General features: G+C 46.9%; 1 long non-coding RNA gene and 1 other non-coding gene across 2 annotated transcripts; both read right to left on the minus strand.

The window, feature by feature from the left end:
- Positions 1-360: 360 nt before the first annotated feature.
- On the minus strand, positions 361-17,316 carry LOC134734584 (uncharacterized). Its single transcript, XR_010117706.1, has 3 exons — positions 16,576-17,316; positions 13,974-14,136; positions 361-3,105 (listed from the first exon to the last, which is right to left on the minus strand). It is a non-coding gene; the product is annotated as an uncharacterized lncRNA (long non-coding RNA).
- LOC129469279 (U6 spliceosomal RNA) lies at positions 8,694-8,800 on the minus strand. Its single transcript, XR_008652973.1, has one exon. It is a non-coding gene; the product is annotated as a U6 spliceosomal RNA (small nuclear RNA).
- Positions 17,317-27,049: the final 9,733 nt, after the last annotated feature.

Here is a 27,049-nt window from a genome sequence, read left to right on the forward strand (position 1 = left end):
AAAAAAAAAAAAAAAAATCACTACACATATAGGGAGTCAATGATGTACAGGGGTTGACTGAAAGCAATTGAAACATGTTTTCTTTCGCTTTCCATACTGATTACAATGCTTGTATAATCATAAAAACAAATTAGAACACGGCGTGAATTAGGTTAGGGGTAAAGCTGGGGCTGGAATTCAGTCAGGTGACATTTCCTTGGAGAAGTGATTTAACCTTTCTGCGCTTTCCTTTCTGCCTATGTAAACAGAGGTATTAATAATAGTGCCAATTAATACCTCATTAATAACAGAGGTATTAATAATAATAGTGCCTAAGGCTATTGTGAGGATTAAAGGAAAAACCTCCATAGAGTGCTCAGCACACAGTACCTCATGCACAGTAATCATTCAGTGTGGCCTTGGGATTGTCACTGGCTGTGAGTGCACAGAACTGGCATCAGATTTTTATAATAGCTTTATTGAGATATAATTGACATACAATAAGCAGCACATATTTAAATTATACGATTTGATATGTTTTGACACATGTATACATCCCTGAAACCTTTGCCCCAAACAAGATCATGAACATAATCACATCCAAAAGTTTCCTTATCTGTATCTGTAGCTCATTTCTTTTTATTGCTGAGTAGTAGTTCATTGTATGAACATATCACAACTTGTTTTTCCGTTCACCTGCTGATGAACGTTTGGATTATTTCTAATTTTGGCTATTACATATAGAGTTGCATTCATTTACGAGTCTTTGGGTAGACATATGCTTTCAGGTGTCTTGGGTAAATACCTACTAGTGGGTTGTCTAATGTGAGTGTAGATCTTTACGAGAAACTACCTGGCACCAGATGTGGCCATCAGAGTGCGGGACTCCCCTGGAGAGGAATGAGAGGGTGGAGGTCAGAGTCAGGGGTCTCCTACACCCTCTCCTTACCTTCTGAGACTCGATGGTCAACTCCTAGAGGTCTATGGCTGGCATCTCAATAGGGCCTATTCCTTCTTAGAGACGCCCTCCTCCCCATGGCAGGAGTTCCCATATCCCAGTGGGCATCAAAATTTCCTGGAGAGTGAAACCCCGTTTCTACTAAAAATACAAAAAAAAAATTAACCGGGCGTGGTGGCGGGTGCCTGTAGTCCCAGCTACTCAGAGAGGCTGAGGCAGGAGAATGGCGTGGACCCAGGAGGCGGAGCTTGCAGTGAGCCGAGATTGCGCCACTGCACTCCAGCCTGGGTGACAGAACGAGACTCCGTCTCAAAAAAAAATAAAAAAAATTTCCTGGAGAGCCATTTATTTATTTATTTATTTATTTATTTATTTATTTATTTACTTATTTATTTTGAGATGGAGTCTCTGTCTGGCTCTGTTGCCCAGGCTGGAGTACAGTGGCGTGATCTTGGTTCACTGCAACCTCCGCCTCCCAGGTTCAAGCCATTCTCGTGCCTCAGCCTCCCTAGTAGCTGGGACTACAGGTGCATGCCACCATGCCCAACTTTTTTTTGTATTATTAGTAGAGATGGGGTTTCACCATGTCAGCCAGGCTGGTCTTGAACTCCTGATCCCAGGTGATCTGCCTGCCTCAGCCTCCCAAAGTGCTGGGATTACAGGTGTGAACCACCACGCCTGACCCTGGGGAGCTTTAAACACTATAGATTCCTTAGGCATGAGCTGAGATTAAATAAAATAAATAAATAAAGTAAATAAATAAACAGCATAGGCCAGGTGTGGTGGCTCCCACATATAATCCCAGCATTTTGGGAGGTTGAGGCCTGAGTGTCGCTTGAGCCCGGGAGTTCGAGACCAGCCTGGGGCAAAACCCCATCTCTACTAAACACACAAAAATTAGCTGGCCGTGGTAGCTCACACCTGTAATCCCAGCTACTTGGGAGGCTAAGGCAGGAGAATTGCTTGAACCCAGGAGGCAGTGGTTGCAGTGAGCTGAGATCGTGTCACTGCACTCCAGCCTGGGCGACAGAGTGAGACTCCGTCTCAAAATAAATAAAAAAATAAAAATACAAAAAAATTAGCCTGGCATGGTGGCACGAACCTGTGGTCCCAGCTACTCAGGAGGCTCAGGTGAGAGGATCACTTAACCTTGGGAAGTTGAGGCTCAGTGAGCCGAGATTGTGCCACTGCACGCCAGCCTGAGTGACAAGAGTGAGACTCTGTCTCCAAAAAAAAAACCAAATAAATAAAAATAAACACTGTAGATTTCTGGGTCCCATCTGAGACCTGCTGACTTAGAATGTTGCTGGGTAGGACCACAGAATTTGTTCTTTTAAGTGCCCTTTGTGATTCTGCCATATTAACAGGACCTCACCTGCCAGGTCAAGTTTAAAACTTCAGGCAAGGCGTTTCCAGACTTTTGCCATCCGGCCCCCATGTCCTGTGCAGGCTCGCACCTTGCCCTCACCCAGACACGCAGTCTCATGAAACCACTCCATGTTCCCGACATGCTTAGGCTCTCTAACATCTGAGTCTTCACACAAGTTCATCTTTCTATATCCCCCTTGTCTACCTGGGAAACTTCCACACATGTCCTCTGAGGTCAGCTAAAACACTATTTCCTCTGGGAAGCCTTCCACATCCTTCTTCCAACCAGCCAGTCAGAAGTCTTTTCTCTTTCCTGTGAGTCTCCCAGCACCTCCCACCATTCTATATCCCAGCACGCATCACTCTGCCCCGTAATTATTTAGTGATGCCTGTGTCAAACAGTTTGTATAGCTTGCCTTGTTTCAGGTCCCCAGGAACCCTCTGAGGTAGATGATGATGATGATGACGATAGCAGGAAAGGTTTAGCAGGTGAAAAGTTTGCTCAAAGAATTCTACATATGGGCCGGGCGCGGTGGCTCATGCCTGTAATCCCAGCACTTTGGGAGGCAGAGGCAGGCAGATCACCTGAGGTCAGGAGTTCAAAACCACCCTGGCCAACATGGTAAAACCCCGTCTCTACTAAAAATATAAAAATTAGCTGGGCATGGTGGCGGGTGCCTGTAATTCCAGCTACTCGGGAGCCTGAGGCAGGAGAATCGCTTGAACCCGGGGGGTGGAGGTTGCAGTGAGCCGAGATCGCGCCACTTCACTCCAGCCTGGGTGAAAGAGTAAGACTCCATCTAAAAAAAAAAAAAAAAGAATTCTACATATTCTGCTAGACCCTTTCATCCTCACCAAAGCCCTGTGAGGCAGGTACTTTTATTATCAGGCCGTCTTGCAGATGAGGATACTGAGGCTCAGATAAATTATTTGCCTAAACTCATCCATTCTCATAAGTAGCATCACAACTTGCACCCAACGGCCTCTGATCCCAGGGCTTCACACTCCCACATGACTCACGTTTAAACCTTCTGCTAAGTAATCGCTGGGCCAAGCTCTTCGTTTTTTTCCTTTGCCCTGAGACCTGGATTATTTCCATTGTTTAGCTATTACAAATAACGTTTCTATGAATATTCACATACAAGTACTTGTAATGCTTTCGTTTATCCTGGGTAAGTAATTAGGAGTGGAATAACTTGGTCATATGGTAGGCATATGTTTAACTTTTCGAGAAATTACCAAACTGTTTTTCCAGAGTAGTTATACCATTTCACTCCTACCAGCATGTATGAGAATTCCAGCTGCTCCACATCTTCCCCAACATTTAATATGATCAGTCTTTTTAATCTTGGCCATCCTAATAGATGTGTAGTGGTACCACACTGCAGTTTTAATTTGCATTCCCCTAATGCCCATAATATTGAGGTTCATTTCATGTCCTTATTACCACCCATCTATTTTATTTGATGGAATGTCTGTTCAAATCTTTGCCCATATTTTAACTGGGTTGTTTGTTTTCTTAATACTGAGTTGTAGCCGGGCACGGTGACTCATGCCTGTAATCCCAGCACTTTGGGAGGCCAAGGTGGGCGGATCACCTGAGGTCAGGGGTTTGAGACCAGCCTGGCCAATGTGGTAAAACCTTGTTTCTACTAAAAATACAAAATTAGCTGGGCGTGGTGCCGCGAACCTGTAATCCCAGCTACTTGAGAGGCTGAGGCAGGAGAACTGCTTGAACCTGGGAGGCGGAGGTTGCAGTGAGCTGAGATTATGCCATTGCACTCCAGCCTGGGCAAAAAGAGTAAAGCTCTGTCTCAAAAAAAAAAAAAAAAAAAAAAGCAAAAAAAAACTGAGTTGTAAGAGTTCTTTATATATTCTGGAAACAAGTTTCTTGTCAGACAGTGATTCTTTTTTTCTCCCATTCTATGGCTTGTCTTTTCTTAGCAATGCCTTTCTAAAAGCAGTTAAGTTTTAATTTTAATAAAATCAAATTTATCAATTTTTTCTTTTATAAACCATGCTAATCTATGTCAACAATATTTTATCATTTCAATGTATAGGTCTTACATGTATTTTAGCAGATTTACCTTAAATATTTCATTTTTTAATGCCATTGAAATTTAAATTTTAGATTGTTGCTAGTGTATAGAAACATAATTTTTTTATATTGATCTTGTGGCCTGTATCCTTGCTAACTCATTTATTAGTTCTAGTAGCTTCTTTCATAGATTCCATAGGATTTTCTACATAGGCAACCATGTTGTCTGTGAATAAAGATAGCGTCACTTCTTTCTTTCCAATCTTAGCTTTTTATTTCTTTTTCTTGCTTTATTGCACTAGCAGTTTGGTTGTTGGAAGTTGTAGTTCACTAAAATATTGGGGTTTTTAAAGGTCTTTTTTCTCTGTGTGCTTCATTTTGCCCAAGCTCACCATAGTTTCTACAACTGTGCCTTCGAGTTCACTGATATTCTCTTCTGCAATGTCAAATCTTCCACTATTTCCATCCGCTGTGTTTTACATCTCAGGCATTGTAGTTTCCATCTCTGAAAGTTTTCTTTGGTCTTTTAAAATATTTTCATGCCCCTACATAGTCAATATTTCTTCTAGCTTAACAACATGACATACATTTAATAACTGGTTTAATGTTATTATCTACCAATTTTATGGTCAGTGTCATTTCTAGGTCAGTGTCAATCAATTGGTTACCTCTCCATTATGGGAAGTGTTTTCTTGTTTCTTTGCATGCCTGGTAACCACTGACTGGATGCCAAACATTTGTGAATTTTACCTTGTGTACTATATATTTTTGTATTTCTAGAAGAATTAGAGAATTCTAGAAGAATTAGAGAACCTTGATCTCTAGCAGAGTGGTGGGCCAAAGGAAAAAAAAAGAAAAAGAAAATGAATGTATAAATAATCTCAAGTTTTGTTTTGAAAAGTAATTACGTTACCCGGAAACAGTTTAGTCCTTTGGTTAGGTGGGCCCAGAGCTGTATTTATGTAGGGTTACTTTTTCCCCACTACTCAGCTAATACCCTGAGGCCCCTTGAATTAATCCACTCTGGCTATCAGGAACAGACTCTGTCTCCTAGCTTTGTGTGAGCTCTGAGCACTATTCTCTCTTAGCTTTTTGGGTGGTTTCTTACTCCAGCCTCAGGTAATTTCCACTTGATTAATACTCAACTGAAGTCCTGGCGTGGTGGCTCACACTTGTAATCCCAGCACTTTGGGAGGCCAAGGTGGGCGGATCACCTGAGGTCGGGAGTTCAAGACCAGCCTGACCAACATGGAGAAACCCCCGTCTCTACTAAAAATACAAAATTAGCCGGGGTGGTGGCACATGCCTGTAATCCCAGGTACTCGGGAGGCTGAGGCAGGAGAATCGCTTGAACCCGGGAGGCGGAGGTTGTAGTGAGCCAATATCGCACCACTGCACTCTAGCCTGGGCAACAAGAGCAAAACTCCGTCTCAAAAAAAAAAAAAAAATACTCAACTGAATAGTTAACGGGGACCCTCTGAGTATCTCCAGCACTCTTTCTCTGTAGTTCTCCTCTCTCCAGTGCTCTGCCTTACAAACTTCAGCCTCTTTGGCTTCCCCCAGGCCCCTGGACATGTCTTGTTAATGAGGGGAGCCATGGCATGGGAATTTTCTCCAGGTGACAAGTCAGTAGGACTAACCTGTATTTCTTCGTTTCTCTCATTGATCACTGTTTGCCATTGTCTAATGTATAGATAGTGTCTTGAGTGCCATTTTGTGTGTGTGTGTGCGCGTGTGTGTGCGTGTGCGTGTGCGTGTGTGTGTTTGGTTTTGTATTTTAAGGCATTTCAGAAGGGAGGGTAAATCTAGTCTCTGTGACTCTGTTCTGAAAAAGCAGAAGTTTGTGGCGTCAGAGTTGGCATTGGAGTTGGTCAGGAAGTGTCAGAGCTGGCTCTGCACTGGAGCAGGGAGGCTCTTCTTCCTTTATACCAGCTGGCACACCTGCCCCCAGAGAAAGACTGATCCTACTGTGCCGTCAAGTTCTCAGGCACTGGGTGCCAACTGGGTCAGTTACCAGGCAGAGGAGGTAACTGGTGTGCCCATGGGAAACTAGAGCTGGCATATCTCATTATAACTGTCAACAGACTGCTTCTTCACCGAGGTTCCAGTGCTGCCACCTCTCCAGCCAGCCCAGCTGGGGTCAGGGTGCCTTCCTCTAAGGGCTCTGGCCTCATCTGCAGTTACTGACCTCACCTGGCCAGAGCTGGAGGGGATTAGCACTTACAGCCTCCCAGCTGGCAACATTAGCCACTACCTGGCAACAACAATGACAAACTTCCATTTTTTTGAGCAGTTACTATTTGCCAGGCCCTGAGCTACCTACCAAAAAATTGAGGCTAGAAGAGGTAAAGCTGCTTACCCAAGTGACGCAGCTGGAAAGGGGAAAAAGAGAGATTCAACATTTACCTCTGGAGACCTGGGGGATGGTCTGTCAAACATACATCCTGGGAACTTTCGGAGGCTCTGGGTCCCATCCTCTATTTTGGCCTGGGCTCCTGTCTCTGTTTCTGGCTTTTGTCTGCCTCTGGGTCTGAAGACCTAATCCGAATCTGCTTAGTTCTGGGGCATGGCATGGTGTGCACGACACGCTCTGACTTTGTTAACAGACGACAGACTGAGGTTCAAATCCTACTTTCCTTTTTTTTTTTTTTTGAGACGGAGTCTCACTCTGTCGCCCAGGATGGAGTGCAGTGGCATGATCTCAGCTCGCTGCAAGCTCTGCCTCCCAGGTTCACGCCATTCTCCTGTCTCAGCCTCCCCAGTAGCTGGGACTACAGGTGCCCACTAACACACCTGGCTAATTTTTTGTATTTTTAGTAGAGACGGGGTCTCACTGTGTTAGCCAGGATGGTCTCGATCTCCTGACCTCGTGATCCACCTGCCTCAGCCTCCCAAAGTGCTGGGATTACAGGCATGAGCCACCGCACCCGGCTCAAATCCTACTGTCTAACTGTGTGACCTTGAGGGAGTCACTAAATTCTTGCTGAGCCGTAAGAATCACCTCTACAACATGGGATAGTGGTATTACTTCACAGGGTGAATGTGAGGATTAAATGAGATAATATGTAAGAAGTGCTTATTCCACCTGGGTGTTCAATACGTGGTAGTGAGAAGTCTAGTGTCCAATCAGGCATGTAAGGGGCTTGGACGTTGTCTCTCTGTCCTAATAATAAGTAAAAAGTTGAGCAAACTGGAAAATCAACAATTCTTCTTAGATCCTTTAGAGGAGTGAGGTCACAGGGCAAACCACTGCCCTCAAAATTGAAGAGACAGAGAAGCAGAAACTCCCAAGTAGAAACCTGCTCTAGAACCGGTACCAGGGCAGGACAACCTAACCTGTAATTGAAGAATTGCTGGAGGCTCAGCATGGGCAAATCTGAACATTAAACATTCCAGGAAGATCCAGCCATAGGGGCGTCCCCACATGTTTGTGAGTTTAATCTTCAGGATCTCTATCGAGTCCTCCTAGTGAATGTCAGAGAAAAATCTCCCGTGCTTTCAGCAGGGGGATGGGAAAGCAACCATTTTGAAATATGCCAGAGCATTCTGTTCTTAACAAGGCCTGCTCTCATGGGAAACTATTTTAGCCCAGCCCAATCTTCTGGAGCTTTATCAGAGCCTAGCTGACCTGAGGGAGGGGAAATAGCCAACTCCACTGACATCTCTGTCCCACCTAAGGGGAGAAAAAAATGGAGAAGCCCTGGTGAACTTCACAGCCCAGGAGGGTTCCCGGGCTCATGAAAAGAGTGAGAGCTAATCACAGGACTGTGGAACGCCACCCCTGCCCCACACCTCCTCCACCACATGACTAAAGGCCTATTTTACGGGAATTCCTTTTTCCCAGTGTAGGAGCCATGGGAAAACTTTCCCTTCACTCTCTGAAGTTTCACTAAAAAATCAATTTACAGGCCGGACTTGGTGGCTCACACCTGTAATCCCAGCACTTTGGGAGGCCAAGGTGGGTGAATCACCTGAGGTCAGGAGTTTGAGACCAGTCCGGCCAACATGGATAAACCCCATCTCTACTGAAAACACAAAAATTACCTGGGCATGGTGGCGGGCGCCTATAATCTCAGCTACTTGGGAGGCAGAGGCAGGAGAATCATTTAAACCCAGGAGGCGGAGGTTGCAGTGAGCCAAGATTGTGCCATTGCACTCCAGCCTGGGCGACAAGAGCAAGACTCTGTCTTTAAAAAAAAAAATCAACTTACAAAAGGCAAATTAGTAGGAGAAATGGCGTACACATTTATTAGCACGCACAGGGGAGAATCACAGAGTGATTACCCAATATCCCAATGCAGTAAGATGGTACTCTTCTTTTTTTAAAAACTTTTATAAATTTTTTAAGTTAAAAAAATGGAATGCTTTACAAATTTGCATATCTTCCTTGCTCAGGGGCCAGACTAATCTTCTCTGTATCGTTCCAATTTTCGTATATGTGCTGCCAAAGCGAGCACTATATACCCTTCTTCTTAGGGGAAAGGAAGATGGGAAAGTATACATGATTTTAGGGGCTAGGAAATGAGTTTTAGGCGAATTCGATGGGCTTGAAGAACATACAATTTCCTTGGACAAAGTCTGTTGGGCCTGCAGAGCAGACAATGGTTTGTGACAAAAGTCTGTCTAACCATCCTGGCCAACATGGTGAAAGCCCATCTCTACTAAAAATACAAAAATTAGCTGGGCGTGGTAGTGAGAGCCTATAGTCCCAGCTACTGAGGAGGCTGAGGCAGAACCGCTTGAACCCGGGAGGCAGAGGTTGCAGTGAGCCGAGATCACGCCATTGCACTCCAGCCTGGACGACAGAGTAAGACTCTGTCTCAAAAAAAAAAAAGTCTCTCTAGATTTGTTGACAGACTTGGGTCTTTCTTCCTGTGATATGAATTCAGTTAATGAAAACTCAAAGAAGGGACTAGAGGTAATTGTTTTCTTCTTTGGTGGAACTGGACTTTAGGCTGATAGGGGAACTTCAGAAAACAACTTTATCATGTGCTTTGGGAGGGACGGAGGATTGAGAGACAGGAGATGAGGGAAGGTCAGAGAGACCTTGAGGCTTCTTCTTCAGTTTGGCATGTCAAAGCACCGTATTTTGTTGTATCGGTTTCTGAGCCCCAACACCAGTATACCATGTGTGGCTTTCAACGGGAAATTACAACACATATTAAAGGCAAAACACACACTTTGAAGAAAAAGATCAAGCGTCAGAACCAGGCTGGGATACGACAGGAATGCTGAGATTATCAGACTAAAAATTTAAAACAACTATAATTAATGTTAGGGGCTTTGATGGAAAAAGTAGATAACACGCAAGCACATATAGACAGTGTGACCATAGAGACAAAAATTCTAAGAAAGAATTTTTTTTAATGATAGAGATAATAAATACTGTAATAGAAATGAAGAATGCTTTTAATGGGCTCATTAGTACATTGGACACAGATGAGGAAAGAATCTCTGAGACTGAGGATATATTAGTAGAAACTTTCAAAACTGAAAAGCAAAGACAGAAAAGACTGAAAAAACATGAGAAAGAATATCCAAGTACTGTGAGACAACTATAAAAGCTATATTATATGCATAATGGGAATATTTGAAGGAGAAAAGAGGACAAAAGAAATATTTGAAGCAAGGATAACTGAACATTTCACCATTTTTTTTTTTTTTTTTTTTTTGAGCTAGAGTCTCAATCTGTCACCCAGGCTGGAGTGCAGTGGTGCGATCTCCGCTCACTGCAACCTCTGCCTCCCAGGTTCAAGCGATTCTCCTGTCTCAGCCTCCCGAGTTGCTGGGACTACAGGCGCCTGCCACCATGCCCAGCTAACTTTTTTGTATTTTTAGTAGAGAGGAGGTTTCACCATGTTGGTCAGGCTGGTCTCAAACTACTGACCTCAGGTGATCCACCTGCCTCGGCCCCCCAAAGTGTTGGGATTACAGGCATGAGCCACCACACCCTGCAACTTCAACAAATTAATGTCAGACACCAAGCCACAGATCCAGGAAACTCAGAGATTTCTCTCTCTCTCTCTCTCATACACACACACGTGCACACGCACACACACACAGCCCCAAATGCTACATCTAGGCATATCATATTTAAACTGCATAAAATCTAAAATCAATGATAAAGAAAAAATCTTGGAATGAAAGCAGAGGGGTAGCCAACAGTACTCTGGCCAAAAAAAAAAAAAAGGAATAATTTTTTAAAAAAGAAACCACAGTGGGGAAAAACTTGCCTATAGAGGAGCAAAGACATTACATCTGAGTTCTCAGAAACCAAGCAAGCTAAAAGAGAATGAAGGGAATATTTTAAATGTTGGGAGAAAAAACCCACCAACCTAGTATTCTGTATCCTGAAAACTTTCCTTCAAAAGTGAAGGAACTGGGTAAGGTGGCATGTGCCTATAATCACAGCTACTTGGGAGGCTAGTGTGGGAGTATGCCTTCAGTCTAGGAGTTCCAGGCCAGCCTGAGGCAACAGAGCAAGACCCTGTCCCTAAAAGAAAAAAAGTTGGCCAAGCACAGTGGCTCACTCCTGTTAATCTCAGCACTCTGGGAGGCCGAGGCAGGCAGATCACTTGAGGTCAGGAGTTTGGGATCAGCCTGGCCACATAGTGAAACCCCATCTCTACTAAAAATACAAAAATTAGCCAGGCATTGCAGCATGCGCCTGTAATCCCAGCTACTCGGAAGGCTGAGGCAGGAGAATCACTTGAACTCAGGAGGCGGAAGTTGCAGTGAGCCAAGATGGCACCACCACACTCCAGCCTGGGCAACACAGCAAGACCCCATTTCAAAAAACAAAAGTTAACAAATCTAGCCATATATATAAAGTTTAACAAATCTAGTCCGAATAGAGTTTAATCTCAGGAATGCAAGGCTGTTTTAGCGTTTGAAAATCAATTTGTGGCCTGGCACAGTGGCTCACGCCTATAATCCCAGCACTTTGCGAAGCTGAGGTGGGCAGATCACCTGAGGTCAGGAGTTCGAGACCAGCCTGGCCAACATGGTGAAACCCCATTTGTACTAAAAATACAAAAATTAGCCAGGTGTGGTGGCATGTGGCTGTAATCCCAGCTACTCAGGAGGCTGAGGCAGGAGAATTGCTTGAACCCAGGAGGTACAGGTTGTGGTGAGCTGAGATCGCGCCACTGCACTCCAGCCTGGGAGACAGAGCGAGACTCCATGTTTAAAAAAAAAAAAAAAAAAGGGCCCAAACCCTCTGGGCTGCCAAGACCAAAGGCAGATGGCGAACCACATCTCAGCTTCTCTTTTGGGCTTTCCATTAGTCTCTTCCATATTTGTCTTCATGAGACAACCAAACAGTACAGGCGCAGTCTGGGGAATGAGAGGCTTGCAGCCACGCTTTGGACTGGGGTTCCTTGGTAGCAGCTCTGTGGTAGGAGAGTGAGCCTAGAAGATGACCCCATGCAGCCTGGTGGCCCTCGGAGGGCAGAATCCAGACATAGGCCTGCTGCCTCCATGCCCACAGGCGCTCCTGCAGCATGCACAGCTTAGAAGCACCAGGTATGATATGAGGAGAGGGATCCTTATCTACATCTCCTTGAAGCACACAACAGTCAGAAAACCGTGTAGGCAAGGATCAAGGCCTTGTGCAGGGACAGGGCAGGGTCTTCCCCAGGCCCTGTGTCTTGGGAAGGAGGAAAGCCGGGGCTGGGTGAGATGAGGCTCGGCCTGAGGGAGTTCATCTGGACCAGAGGGCTGCTTGCAGCCCATCTCAACAAGGACTCGCTGCTCCTCACTGCTCGGTGTCCTGCAGGTGTGCCACTGTGAGCCGGGTGGGCAGCCCAGCCCCATAGGTAGTGGGCAGAGAGTATGCATCACCCACACACAGTACCTTCTCATATGACACAACAGCACTGTGGTGGTGCCATTTCCATTTTTTTGGATGAAGAAACTGAGGCTCAGAGACACTAAGTCCTATGCCAGGGTCATGTAGCTAGTAAGTGGCAAAGCCCGGTCAGTCAGCCTAATCCCTAAGCACTAAACTCACTCTGCGGTTCTGTCTCCTGAGACACCTGTCTCCCTCTCCCCGCTCCTCCTCCTTCTTCCTCCACCCCCATCTCCAGGCTCTGCTGCCACTTCAGGCTTTTCCTTGTGGGTATCTCAGCCTCCTAGCCAGCCATGGTGGGACTCCCATGGGGTGGAAGAACCTGCGCCTTCCACCCACAAGGGTTTTATTTCTGCCCCTGCCACCTGCCTGTGCTGTGTCCCCTATACAAGCTACTGTCCCTCTCAGAGCCTTGCTTTCTCATCTGCAGAATGGGGAGGGCCCGTCTCCCACCTCCTGGGGCCATGGAAGGGACTGGAATGGTTTTCCCTTGAGCTGTTCTCTCACGTCCTGCCGAGTTCGCCAGACTCTGGGGCTCTCCACTTCCTCCCAGAGCTGCTGAGTGTTGGTCTGGGGGGAAGCCTGGTAGGTGCTGGGATCCTTGCCTCAGGGATGGACCAGTCACCTGTCCCCCCCTCTCCTGGCTGACCCCACAGAAAAAAAAATTTAAAAAGAATAAAAAATAAATACAAAGACACATATAGATTAAAAGTAAAGAGACGGAGAAAGATATAACAGGTTAACACTAATGAAAAGAATGTGAGAGTATCTATATTCATTTCAGAGCAGACTTCTGAGCACGGAAAATTATCAGGGATAAAGAGAGACATTACATAATGATAAATGGGTCAATTCTCCAATAAGAGATAGTTAAATCCTTAATAGGTATGTGCCTAACAACAGAGCAGCAAAGTTTGGAGGTGAAAACTGACAGACCTACAAGGAGAAATAGATGAATCCACTAGTATAGCTGAAGACTTCAGCATCCCTCTGAGAAATGGACAGATTCAGCAGGCAGAAGATCAGTAAGAACACCGTTGAACTCAACAACATCATCAATCAACTGGATATAATTGGTGTCTATAGAATACTTCATCCAGCAGCAGCAGAAAACACATTCGTCTCAAGCTCCCACAGAACATTCACTAAGACAGGCTGCATTCTGGGCCATAAAGCACAGCTTAACCGATTTAAAATAATAGAAACCATACAATGTCTGCTCTCAGACCACATTGGAATTAAATTAAGATAGCACGGTAATCATTATCCTTCAGTTCTCCTGTGCTATGTACCTTAAAATAAAATGGTTATGCCTTTTCTTCTATTAATCTGCCTCTTGTGTCAGTTGATTACAGTGGACCTTCAGAGGATAAAGGGAAAGTTTTTCCTTGGCCCCTATAATAAGATGGGCCAGTATTAAGCTAATTTTCAATGCTGTAGCTAATCACATTATATTGAGGTTGAAATGCAGTGGAAAATTGAAATGTATCTTCCACATATCCCCTCTTGGAAGACCTTAGAGATGGTTTTCAATATTTTATCAGAGAACATGAGAAATAGCTTGCCAGACCCAGAACCCAGAAGCTTTATACATTAGCACTTGAAATCAAGCCAAATGGAATGTACATACTCTCGTGGGAGGTCTGGGTGTCTGGGAAAGATGAGTCTAGCAATACACCGGCAGAGGACGAAAACAAAGCTTAAGAAGGAAGCAATCCTTTAAAATTTTGTTGTCATCGTTTTGCATTTAGACTTACCAATTAAAACATGCCATTTCTTACCCTTTAGTTCAGATGTATTTCCCTTCTTAGAGATAAAGACTCTAATAGATTATTCAGGTTGGGCGCAGTGGCTCATGCCTGTAATCCCAGCACTTTAGGAGGCCGAGGCAGGTGGATCACCTGAGGGCGGGAGTTCGAGGCCAGCCTGACCAACATGGCGAAACTAAAAATACAAAGAATATTAAAAATACAAACTTAGCTGGGTGTGGTGGTGCATGCCTGTAATTCCAGCTACTCAGGAGGCTGAGGCAGGAGAATCGCTTAAACCTGGGAGGCGGAGGTTGCGGTGAGCTGAGATCGCACCTTTGCACTCCAGCCTGGGCAATAAGAGCGAAACTCCATCTCAAAAAAACCAAAAATAGATTATTCAAGTCTATGCATAGTTCAGATAACAAGCTGTCTTCCAATTTTTCTCAGAAGTATGCTTTTTTGTTGTTGTTGTTGCAGAGGCAGTATCAGCACCTGCCAGCAATGTTGCAGAGGAGATGCCTGTGTTGAATAAGGGGTGGACTCAATGACCCCTTAAGGCCTCTTCTAATTGTTAAGATTTTTGGGATTCTGAAATTCTCCACAATTCTTAGAACTTGTGGTCCTTAGGCTGGGTTACTCCAAAATTATTGTTTCTTAGATTATTTGCTATTAAAATTCTGTGAGTCTCAGTTTTTGTAAGTGGCACTAAATATGATAAGGCATACAAAAATTACTACCTAAACATATGGCCCAAATTCCTGTTAGGAAAAGGAAGGACTTTTGTTGAGGAAAATGCTTTGATAAGGGCTTTGAGTTAAGACCCCACCAAGAGCCTGGGACGGCTTATGCCTGGGCTCCTGAGGAGCAAATTGGGAGGGAGAGAAGTGAGCAGAAAGATGACAGGTCAGGGAGGAACAGCTCACATCTCATTGTACATCTGGGTAGCAATAAGCTATGCTTCACAAGATGTGATCCCTCTCCAGAACATTCTGGACCTCTGTATAATCCGCTCTCGGGAATGCTTAAGGAGAGTGATTTTATTTTTATATGGAATCCAAGTTTCAGTTTCATCACATTCAGGTCAGTGTGGCTCAGGACAAAGCCAGCATGTTTTGCTGGAGGCAGAGATTATGGTAGTAAGTGTAAGCCCCCTGGGACTTAGCCGACTTCTCTGGGAGAAATGTGGGCTTTCTCACGCAATGGTGCATGCCATGCTGCGTCTAAGGAACTCCATTCACATCAAAGTCTATGTGAATGGCCTTCTTTAGAGGTATATTGTGTACCACCTGAGCAACTGAATGTGACAGCCCTGGAACTCAGGCATTAGAGGACATTTCGCCTCCATCTGAAGGAATGGGGAGATCTCCCTTCTTCACCCTCCTAGCTAATATTCTGGTGCATGTTATATTTATATAGATTTATAAACCTCTATGTTTAAGGTTCTAAGGTCCCAGGGTTCTGTGATTCTACAGTTCTCTGACTCCAAGAACCTAAGAGTATAATCAGGTTCTATAAATCTACAGCAACAACAACCGCACAGCTAATGCTGTTGTGCTTGCTATACCTTCCAGGCACTGTGTGTGTATTATTTCAATTAATCCTTGAGCCCTATTACATACACACTATTATTCTCTCCATTTTGTAGTTATGGAAACTAAGGCACAGAGAGTTCTGTCATCCATCCAAGATTATGGTGCCAGGACTGAAGCAGCTAGTCTGACTTAGAGTCTCTTCCCCTCTGCCTTCCACTGCTGACATTGCAATAAGCTCCCTCCCTAATTAATAAGCCTCCTTTCACTGGGAGCTGCCCTTTTCTCAGCTGAGGCCCCAGAAGTTAGAAACCAGACCTGAGCCCTCGTATCCTGTGCTGGGATGTGTGAAGCTGTCATGTCACGTTGTGTTGTAACAGGCTGTGTTGTGTTTCACGTGTTTGGCTCCACTGTATTATGGACTCTTCTATCACAAGGACTGAATCTGATTTGACCTTGTAAATCCAGCTTTCAGTCCAAGGACTGGTACACTTTGGGGGCTTAAAAAAAATGTTTATCATATGAGTGACTAATTGCCTAAATGGGCTGTTGGGAGTGAGCTCTGGGGTCTATTAGACACCAGGTGACTGGCAGTCCCAGAGCATCACTGCAGGGGAGGGAAGATTTCCCCTCTACCCTCTGAGGGTTCAGTAATTGAGTTTGTGAAATAAACTAACAGCAGAAGAAAGGGTTACAGAAGAACAGGTACACAAATATCCTACATGCATGGGGGCATCACATGAAAGAAAAGCAAATGTCCTAAACCTCAGTGAGCATATATACCTCTTACAGGGGGTGAGCGGAGAGAGGGTTCAGGCAACTTAGGAGAGAGTAAATGATTTGGAGGAAAGATGAATGGGCCCTCAGAAGAATAGGTGATATGTAACAAAGTCTGTCTGGGGGTGGTGTTGACCCCCAGTCTCCTGTCCTGTGACCTCAGTTTACTCTTCTCTGGTTGATGAGGTTCCTGGGGAGGGGATTTATAACCATTGAATTCCTTTTGGAGGATTTATCTTGAAGCAGATAGGGGAAGTTCAGAGGAAGTCCCTCCCTGCATTTGCTGTTCCTCAAATGCTCTCAGTTTGAAGTCCAAAGTGACATACCTTGGGGTGGCATTTCCTGAACTCTTTCGTCATCCTGAGATTGCATTCTGACGAGGCTGGCAAGGTGGGCACACTTCCGAAGGCACTTGAGCAGGTGGAGTCAAACCAAAGTTCATCCTCACCAGGAGCTTGGAGCCAGGAGCAGGACATCCTCGGGTCCCAGCTCAGGATCAGGTTGTAACTGAGTCAAGATGCAGAGCCTGGAAGGAGCCTCATCTGAGCGGGGCAGGTATGAGGAAGAAACTAGCCCCAGGTGCCTCCCAGGTGTCCATATCTCATTGTCACAGGGAGCCGTAAGAGAGAAGTGGCCAGAGACGTGAATGTGCCGGAGGCAGGTGTGCTTGGGGCTCCACCTTGGAGTCTCTTCTCCTTTCAGGACAAGGGCCCCACCTGACACCCAGCCTGGCTCCTCGGGGCTCTTCCCTAGGCTGGGCTTTGTCCTGATTCCCAGGTATGGGCTGGAGTCCTGCTGTGGACCTTCCCAATCGCTAGACACAGACCCAACTGCATCTGTTGACTTCGAGCCTGCTCAAGCCAAAAGCCCAGGAGTGCCTTCCTGGCTCAGCCTCCCTTTGGTCCTGAGCCCTGAAAACACACAGCTGCCTTCAGTGTGGCCAGCTCCACAGCCCATCTGCCCCTCTCTCACCTCAGCTCTTACACTGAGAGGTGTTCACACTTGCTGAGCCACCTGCCCTGTCCTAGGCTAGGCATCGGCTTCTCCTACCTGGCCTGTATCTGATCCTCTTTATTGAACACTGCCTGACCTCTCCCTCTTCCACCCATTCCCCAAAACCAACTTCCATAGCATTGTTCTAAGAGGCAGATCTGGCTGGGTGTGGTGGCTCACGCCTGTAATCCCAGCACTTTGGGAGGCCGAGGCGGGTGGTCAGGAGTTGGAGACCAGCCTGGCCAACAAGGTGAAACCCCGTCTCTACTAAAGATACAAAAAATGAGCCAGGCGTGGTGGCAGGCACCTGTAATCCCAGCTACTTGGGAGGCAGGAGAATCGCTTGAACTCGGGAGGTGGAGGTTGCAGTGAGCTGAGATTGCGCCATGGCACTCCAGCCTGGGCAACAGGGTGAGACTCCATTTCAAAAAAAAAAAAAGATGCAGATCTGACCATGTCCCTTCTCTCCCCAAAATCCTCCAATGGCTGCCCACTGCCTAAGGCAGAAAGTTCTAGTTCCTCAGCCCAGCTTTCCAGGCCCTTCATGGATGCCCCTGCTCATCTCCCAGCCTCCACTCCCTCTGCTCCCCTGAACCTGCCATGCTTTAGCCATCGCAAACTTTGTGCCTTTGCATTTGCTATTCTCACTGCTTGGTATGCGCTGCATAAATTCCTACTCATTCTTCAAGAATCAGCCTTCCCTGGGTTACTCCTTGGTTGTATAACACCCTATGCACAACTCCACAGTGTCAATTATCATGTTATATTAGAGCTGTCTGATTGTGCTGGTGACCCCATCCAACTGGGAACGCCACAGGAGGCTGTATATTGCCTATGGCTTTATCCTGTGCCTGACACATGGTACCCATGTGTTGAATGAGAAAGAAAGAAGTAAATGAATGGCAGTGAGTGAGTGAAACAGTGACATCAGTGATGGTGTGGGTGGGGTTGGAGTGGGCAAGAGATCCTGATGAAAGGAAACAACAGAACACAGCATGAAGACACAAGAGCCGACGCCAAGACGGAGGTGAGGAAGCTGCCCCGGGAGCGTTCCCCCCATCTCTCTGTGGGAGTCCGTCCTGGACCGGACTGTGTGCTCTGAAATCCTCGGCATCCCTGTTATTTCCTTGTGTTTGTTGTTTCTGCTACCCCTGTGAGGAAATGATCCTTAACCCTGCCCCTGGGAAGAGTTGCTCAGACCTTACCCAACGCTGTTGTCTCCTGTGTAAGATGAGGGTGGGAAGGTGGCTGCACAGCTCACTCCTACCCCAGGCACCAGGACCTCCCTGGTAGGGGGCACCGAGGGCCGGGCCTGGGAGTTTGGCCCACAAGGCTAGAGCCAGGACAAGAGACTGGGCCTGTGAGAAGGGGGCACCAGGAAGCCACAGGGCCTGGAGGCTGGACCACTGAGCCCTGCGGCCACTGCTTGAGCCCCAAGGGTGGACTCCTGTCCCAGCTCTCTTCTGCTTAGCCACATGCCTGATGACACAGCACTTCACGCTTAGCTGAGCCAAAACTGCAGGAATCACCCAAAGCTTTGGGTCAGGAGGTTGGGGGAAGAAACTACCTATTTCGTTCACTTTCAGTACCAACAGCTTGCCTAGCACATCGTGGAGAAGCTCAAAAACTGTTGGGAAGAAGGAAGGAAGGAGGGAATGCTGTCTGTCCTTGCTGGAGCCAGAGGGCTATAGGGAAGAGGTACTTCCAGGGGTCGGCCCTGGTGGTAAACGGCCATCAGGGTGTGGGACTGCTTTAGAGAGGGGTGGAAGGCTGGGGGTCAGAGTCTTCTACACCCACTTCCCACCTTCTCAAGCTCTCTGCCCAAATCTTGGAGGTCTGGGGTGGGCATCTCAATGGACCCTATTCCTGTTTAAAGATATCCCCCCACCCTCTTCCATGGCAAGGGTTCCCAATTCTGGGTGGGCATCAGAATTTCCTGAGAAGCTTTAAAAAGTGAAGATTCTTCAATCTAAGTGCCCATCTATGATAGAGTAGATAAAGAAAATGTGGTAAATATACACTATGGAATACTATGCAGCCATAAAAAGGAACAAGATAATGCCCTTTGTGGGGACATGGATGGAGTTGGAAACCATTATCCTCAGCAAACTAATGCAGGAACAGAAAACCAAACACTGCAGGTGCTCACTTATAAGCTGAATGATGAAAACACATGAACACATTGCGGTGGGGAACAACACACACTGGGGCCTGTTAGGGGTAGGATGGGGGGAGGGAAAGCATCAGGAAGAATAGCTAACGGATGCTGGGTTTAATACCTAGGTGACGGAATGATCAGTGCGGCAAATCATCATGGCACCCGTTTACCTATGTGACAAACCTGCACATCCTGCACATGTAACCCTGAACTTAAAATACAAGTTGAAGGAAAAATGTGAAGATTTTTGAGTTCCACTTGAGACCTACTGACTTAGAATACTGTTGGGCAAGACCATAAAACAGTATTTTTTTTTAGTGCCCTGGGTGATTATGCCATTTAGACGGGTAAGAACTCACCAAGGCCAGGCACGGTGGCTCACGCCCGTAATCCCAGCACTCTGGGAGGCCGAGGCGGGCAGATCACGAGGTCAGGAGTTCAAGACCAGCCTGACCAACATGATGAAACCCTGTCTCTAGTAAAAAATACAAAAATTAGCCAGGTGTGGTGGCGTGTGCCTGTAATCCCAGCTACTGAGGAGGCTGAGGCAGGAGAATCAGTTGAACCAGGGAGGCAGAGGTTGCAGTGAGCCGAGAATGCGCCATTGTTCTCCAGTCTGGGTGACAGAGCAAGACTCTGTCTCAAAAAATAAATAAATAAATAAATAAAAGAACTCCTCACCTACCAGGTCAAGTTTAAACCCCCCAGCAAGGTATTCCCAGCCCTTTGCAATCTGGCCCCAGTGCTCCCGTGCAGCCTCACGCCCTTCACTCCAAGCACGCAGCCATGAAACTGCTCCATGTTCCTCATCTTTGGTTGCTCTCTCACAACCAAAGATGATACAAGTTCATCTTTCTGTCTTCCCCTCATCTACACAGGGAACTTCTACACGTCCTTTGTGCAAGGCTTTGCAGCAAATACAAATATTTCACCCCAAAATATACTTCTTTGACATATTTTGAGATGGCTGTTCAGAGAGCCTGGGAACAGAAGTAGGCCTGCAAAGCTGTCTTTTGTAGGGGAGACCTGCATCTATAGGGACATCTGCATTGATGCAGGCAGGCTTCCTCTGTGGACCTTCCCTTGTCAGATCTAGGACAGACTAACTGATGAGAGTCTGGTACTTTCAAAGGTCTACTCTCTGACAGCTGCTATCTGTGAGGTTTCATCTACATAACAAGACCACCTTTCCTAGGGAGGCCTCCTCTTCTCCCCATCTCATAAACTGTTTTGCCAGGATCCAAGCCCCACTTTCTTTTCTCTTTCCTTCCTTCCTCCCTCCCTCCTTTCTTTCTTTCCTTTTTTTTTTTTTTTTTTTTTTGGAGTTTTGCTCTTGTTGCCCAGGCTGGAGGGCAGCGCGGTGCGATCTCAGCTCATGCAACCTCAGCCTCCCTGGTTCAAGTGATTCTCCTGCCTCAGTCCTCCGGAGTAGCTGGGATTACAGGCACCTGCCACTATGTCGGGCTAATTTTTTGTACTTTTAGTAGAGACAGGGTTTCATTATGTTGGCCAGGTTGGTCTCAAACTCCTGACCTCAGGTGATCCACCTGCCTCAGCCTCCCAAAGTGCTGGAATTACAGGCATGAGCCACTGTGCCCGGACCGTTTTTGTTTTTGAGACAGAGTTTCACTCTCGTTTCCCAGGTGGGAGTGCAGTGGCGCGATCTCGGCTCACTGCAACCTCCGCCTCCTGGGTTCAAGCGATTCTCCTGCCTCAGCCTCCCGAGTAGCTGGAATTACAGGTGCACACCACAACACCCGGCTAATTTTTTGTATTTTTAGTAGAGACGGGGTTTCATGTTGGTCAGGGTGGTCTCAAACTCCTGACCTCAGGTGATCTACCCGCCTTGGCCTCCCAAAGTGGTGGGAATACAGGCATGAGCCACTGCGCTCAGGCCCCAAGCCCCCATTCTTTCTGTAACCTCAAGATGGCATATAAGCTTCTGCACCCCATTGCAGGGTGAGGAGTAATCAGTCACTCTGTGGTTCTCCCTGTGTGCACATTAATAAATTTGCATGCCATTTCTGCTATTCATCTGCCTTTTGTCAGTTGACTTTTCAGTGAACCTTCGGAGGGCAAAGGGGAAGTTTTCCCTTGGCTTCCATACCTTCCACACCCTTCTTCCACCCAGCCAGACAGAAGTCTTTTCTCTTTTCTGTGTCTCTCCCAGCACTTCCCTGTATCACAGCACCCGTCACTCTGCCCTGTTATTATTTAATGACGTCTGTGCCAGATAATTTGTACAACCTGCCTTGTTTGAGCCCCCCAAGAATCCCTGGAGGTAGATGATGATGATGAGGATGAGGATGGCAACAAAGACTCTGCGGGAAAAAAGGCTGCTCTAAGAATTCTACATGTGCTGCCAGACCCCTTCATCCTCACCACAGCCCTGTGAGGGGTAGGTTTCATTATTATCAAGTCCATCTTAGAGACAAGGACACTGATGCCCAGAGAGGTGAACTCATTTGCCCTAGGTCACACTGGTAAGTGGTGGAGCCAGGATCTAAACCAAGCAGTGCTCCAGTTACCCACTGAGCTTCAGCCCTTTTATACATGAAGACCCTGAGGCCCAGGGAAATCATTTGTCCAAACTCACCATTCCCGTAAGTGGCAGAGTCATAATTTGCATCCAGTAACCTCTGACCCCAGGGCTCCACGCTCCCACATAGCCCCTGTTTAAACCTGCTGCAAAGTAATCTCCAGGTCAAGCTCCTATTCCTGGCCTGTTCTATGGTGTTCCCTTCCTCTATCCCACAAACCCCCAGAGACTTGCTTTCCCATCTTCCCAACATGGCCTTCCCTCTGATCTCACTCCCTACCCATCCTGCCCCACCTCGAGTTCCCTGGAAGGAACACCCTGCCCTTACTGAGGTCACAGCTTCCCTGGCAGGCAGAGATCCCGCAACACTTGGGAGCTTTTCCCATTATTTCTCTATCCTGCATTCTGGACTAAGCAGGCAGAGGCAATGGAGGTGTTGGGGGAGCACCCTCTTCCCCTCCCTGGGCTTCTTTGTCAGTAAGGTGGAGAATGGCCCTGCCCTGGCTGCCTGCCAGGGCCAAGAAGATGTTCTGATGGGATAATGGGGCACAAAGCTTCACAAACGCTGGTGGTCCAGCCCTGAATGCCTCACTCCTGGGCCATGATAGGAGGGTGGGGTCCCAACAAGCTGGAGACTCAGCCCCACCATGCTGACAAGGTACCTACCCACCCTGTGCCCCAGCAGCCTCCTCTAAAGTACCTTCTGCATAGAATCACTGTAAGAATCGACTGCAGCACAGACTGTACACATATAAAGGGCATCCCGACAGAGGAATATCTCCATAAATAAAGGGTAGCAATTACGTGAAGGGCCCGGCCTCCCTCTGTAGAATCAGAGCTGTGAAATCAGGCACCTTTTCAGAGAACTCCAGTGGGAAACCAGCTCTCCACAGTGAGCCCCCAGTTGAGCCATCCCACCACTGAGAATAACTCTAGCTGTCCAGCTGGACAACAGCAGGCTTTCAAAATTGCATTGTAGGGCCGGGCTAGGTGGCTCACGCTTGTAATCCCAGCACTTTGGGAGGCCGAGGTGGGCGGATCACGAGGTCAGGAGATCGAGACCCCGGTGAAACCCCGTCTCTGCTAAAAATACAAAAAAAATTAGCCGGGCATGGTGGCGGGCGCCTGTAGTCCCAGCTACTCGGAGAGGCTGAGGCAGGAGAATGGCGTGAACCCAGGAGGCGGAGCTTGCAGTGAGCCGAGATCGCACCACTGCACTCCAGCCTGGGCGACAGAGCAAGACTCCGTCTCAAAAAAAAAAAAAAAAAATTGCATCGTAATCTTGTAATCACAGATATCCTTTTTTTTTTTTTTTAATAAGGTCTGGCTCTGTCACCCAAGCTGAAGTGCAGTGGCACAATCTTAGCTCACTGCAACCTCTGCCTCCTGGGCCAAGGGATCCTTCCGCTTCAGCCTCCAAAGTAGCTGGGACTACAAGCACACACCACACTCGGCTAATTTTTTTTTTTTTTTTTTTTTTTTAGAGAGAGAGTTTTACCATGTTGCCCAGGCTGGTCTTGAACTCCTGGACTCAAGCAATCCACCCACTTTGGCCTCCCAAAGTGCTAAGATTACAGGCAAGACCTGCCACGTCCAGCCCTGCAGATATTCTTTACCTCACAGAAGTTGTAGCGCTCTTAACCGTCTGCTTTTCTCATCAATCCTTTACAAAGCCTACAGAAGGAGTTTGCGTGGTTCCGTGCTGACCTGAGCTCATCTCCAGCTCTGTTTCTTACTTACTGGGTGATCTTGGGCAAGTAATTTCCCTTCTCTGGGCCTCAGTTTGCTTCATCTGTGAAGTGGGTGGGATACTCTCAGCCTTTGAGGGTTTCTGTGAGAATCACAAGTATCAGGCACAGAGGAAGAAGATAATAGTCCTTAAATCACCATTACCCTCATTCTCTAGATGAAGAAATTGAGGTTTGGGAAAGCTCCCCTACTTGCTCCACAGCTAGGAAGAAGCAGGGTCGGCTCTGAGTCCAGGAGCTCTGCTTCCACACAAGAAGGATCCCCTAGTTTTAATACTTCGGACACTATGAGGTATGGCTTTGGCTGCTCAAAAACAAAGACCAATCTCAGGGTCCTGTTTTAGATGCCCCTTGTTACAACTCTTATTAGTTACAGCCAGCCTGGCCCAGATGCAGCACCAGGTCCTCCAGACTGGGTCAGAGGGAACAAGGTGAAAGCCAACACGGGCGTGGAGGGTGAGGCCACGAGCCCTGTGTCTGCCGGAAGGCCCACAGACACGGGACAGGAAAGCCATGGGCTTGTCCCAGTCGACCGCACAGTGAGGACACAGTGACCTCATCCCCACAGCCATGAGCACTGTTGTCAGCACCATGCTCCAATTTTACAGCCTGAGTCAGCGGGCAGAGGGACACTGTGCATTTAATAGCCTGACATTGTGCAGAGAGACACTTTGCATTGCCCTGGCCTCGACCCTGCTGATTTATTCGGGCTACCTCAGAGTGAAAGACAAGAACTCTTCTTAAGCATCTGGCTCTGGGTAACTTACTTCTAATCTTCTCCCTTTTGAAGACAATGATAAAACACCATTTTTCAGTTGACAAAGACTGAAAAGGCAAACCACACCCAGTATTGACCGGAGGATTTCGAAAAAGCAGGTCTCTTTACGGCTGATAAAAGTGCAAAATGTACCATTTTTTCTGAAGGGAAATTTGGCAGAGCTTTAAAAATTCACCTGTCCTTTGGCCCTGTAATCCTACTACAACGATATGTACTGAGTTCTTGGCTCAAAGTTGTCCCTCATAGAGTTGTTTATAACTGCCCCCAAATGAAAACTGCCTAATTACTCATCAAGAGGAGATTGGTTCAATCAATGATGGGCTATCAGCCATTCAAAATCATGTTGGGGCTGGGCGCAGTGGGTCACTCCTGTAATCCCAGCACTTTGGGAGGCCAAGGCGGGCGGATCAGCTGAGGTCCAGAGTTCGATACCAGCCTGACCAACATGCAGAAACCCCATCTGTATTAAAAATACAAAATTAGCCAGGTGTGGTGGCGCATGCCTGTAATCCCAGCTACTCGGGAGGCTGAGGCAGGAGAATCGCTTGAATCCAGAAAGTGGAGGTTTTGGTGAGCCAAGATCACACCATTGCACTCCAGCCTGGGCAACAATAGTGAAACTCCATCTCAAAAAAAAAAAAAAAATCTTGTTGGGAGAAGGGTGCAGTGGCTCACACCTGTAATCCTAGAACTTTGGGAGGCTGAGGAAGGTGGATCACTTCAGGCCAGGAATTTGAGACAAGCCTGGGCAACACAGCAAGACCCCATCTCTCAAAAAAAAATTTTTTTTAATTAGTGTATTGGCACATGCCTGTGGTCCCAGCTACTAGGGAGGCTGAGGTGAAAGGATCACTTGAGCCAAGGAGTTGGAGACCAGCCTAGGCAACAAGACTCTCTTTAAAAAAAAAAAAAAGATTGACTGGGCATGGTAGTGTGCACCTGTAGTCTCAGCTACGTGGGAGGCTGAGGCAGAAGGATTGTTCGAGTCCTGGAGTTCAAGGCTGCAGTGAGCTATGATTATACTACGATTATGCCACTGCACTCCAGCCTGGGCAGTAGAACCAGAGCCTGTCTTTAACAACAAGAAAAAAATCGCATTGGGAAGAATATTTACTCACATTGGAATGTTCATGAGAGATCAAGAGACAAAGCAACTTAAATCCAGAATGATTTGCATTGATATAACCAGGCTTGATAAGCTTTTCCACATGAGGATTGTCCCCTTGGAACACTCCCCATTGGAACCCAGCCACCACGCTATAAGGAAGTCCAAGCTATCCTTCAGGAGACAGAGGAGGATGCAACACCATATGGAGAGAATGGCCCAGCCATGTGTCCGGCTGAATGCCGCTGCATGAGTCACCCCAGCTGCCATCACGTGGGGCAGAACTGCCCAGTCAATTCACAAAATCATAAGAAATAATAAGTTGTTGCTGTTTAAAGCCACTAAGTTTTGAGATGGTTACTCTTTTTTTCTCTTTTCTTTTTTTTGAGATAGAGTCTCACTCTGTCGCCCAGGCTGGAGTGCAGTGGCGCGATCTTGGCTCACTGCAACTTCTCCCTCCTGGGTTCGAATGATTCTTGTACATCAGCCTCCCACATAGCTGCGATTACAGGCATGAGCCATTACACCCAGCTCATTTGTTTTTTTTTTGTGGGGGTGGGTGGGGGCTCTGTCACCAGGCTGGAGTGCAGTGGCACGACCTCGGCTCACTGCAACCTCTGCCTCCCGGGTTCAAGCGATTCTTCCGCTTCAGCCTCCTGAGTAGCTGTGACTACAGGCGTGTGCCACCATGCCCGGCTAATTTTTGTATTATTAGTAGAGATGGGGTTTTACCACATTGGCCAGGATGGTCTTAATCTCTTGACCTTGTGATACGCCCACCTCGGCCTCCCAGAGTGCTGGGATTACAAGCATAATCCACTGAACAGGGCCCCTTTTTGTATTTTTAGTAGAGACAGGGTTTCGCTATGTTGGCCAGGCTGGTCTTGAACTGCTGGCCTCAGGTGATCCACCTGCCTTGACCTCCCAAAGTGCTGGGATTACAAGCATGAGCCACCACACCCAGCCTGACATGGTTAATCTACAGCAATAGATAGCTGTGGCACCTTGTTTGCGTTCCTAGATTTTCAGAATGCACACAGACCACAAGAGCAGAAGCACCTGTGTGGAGCATCAACTTAGTTGTGCACACCTGGAAGGCACAGCTTTAAATGACTCCAACTTACTGAGCCTCTACCACTGGCCAGTCATTGTGCAGCTTCCACAAATACCATCACGTACTAGGTACTTAATAAGTATTTATGGAATAAGTGAATAAATGTCTTAGTTAACACACACTGTATCCCTGGGAGGTAGGACCTGTTTTATTATTATTATTACTATATATTTTTTGAGAGGGAGTTTCGCTCTTGTTGCCCAGGCTGGAGTGCAATGGCATAATCTCGGCTCACTGCACCCTCCACCTCCCGGGTTTAAGCGATTCGCCTGCCTCAGCCTTCTGAGTAGCTGGGATTACAGGCATGTGCCACCACGCCCGGCTAATTTTGTATTTTTAGTAGAGACGGGGTTTCTCCATATTGG

This window comes from Symphalangus syndactylus, chromosome 12 (genome assembly GCF_028878055.3).
Source record: "Symphalangus syndactylus isolate Jambi chromosome 12, NHGRI_mSymSyn1-v2.1_pri, whole genome shotgun sequence".
In the NCBI taxonomy this organism is placed as follows: Eukaryota; Metazoa; Chordata; class Mammalia; order Primates; family Hylobatidae; genus Symphalangus; species Symphalangus syndactylus.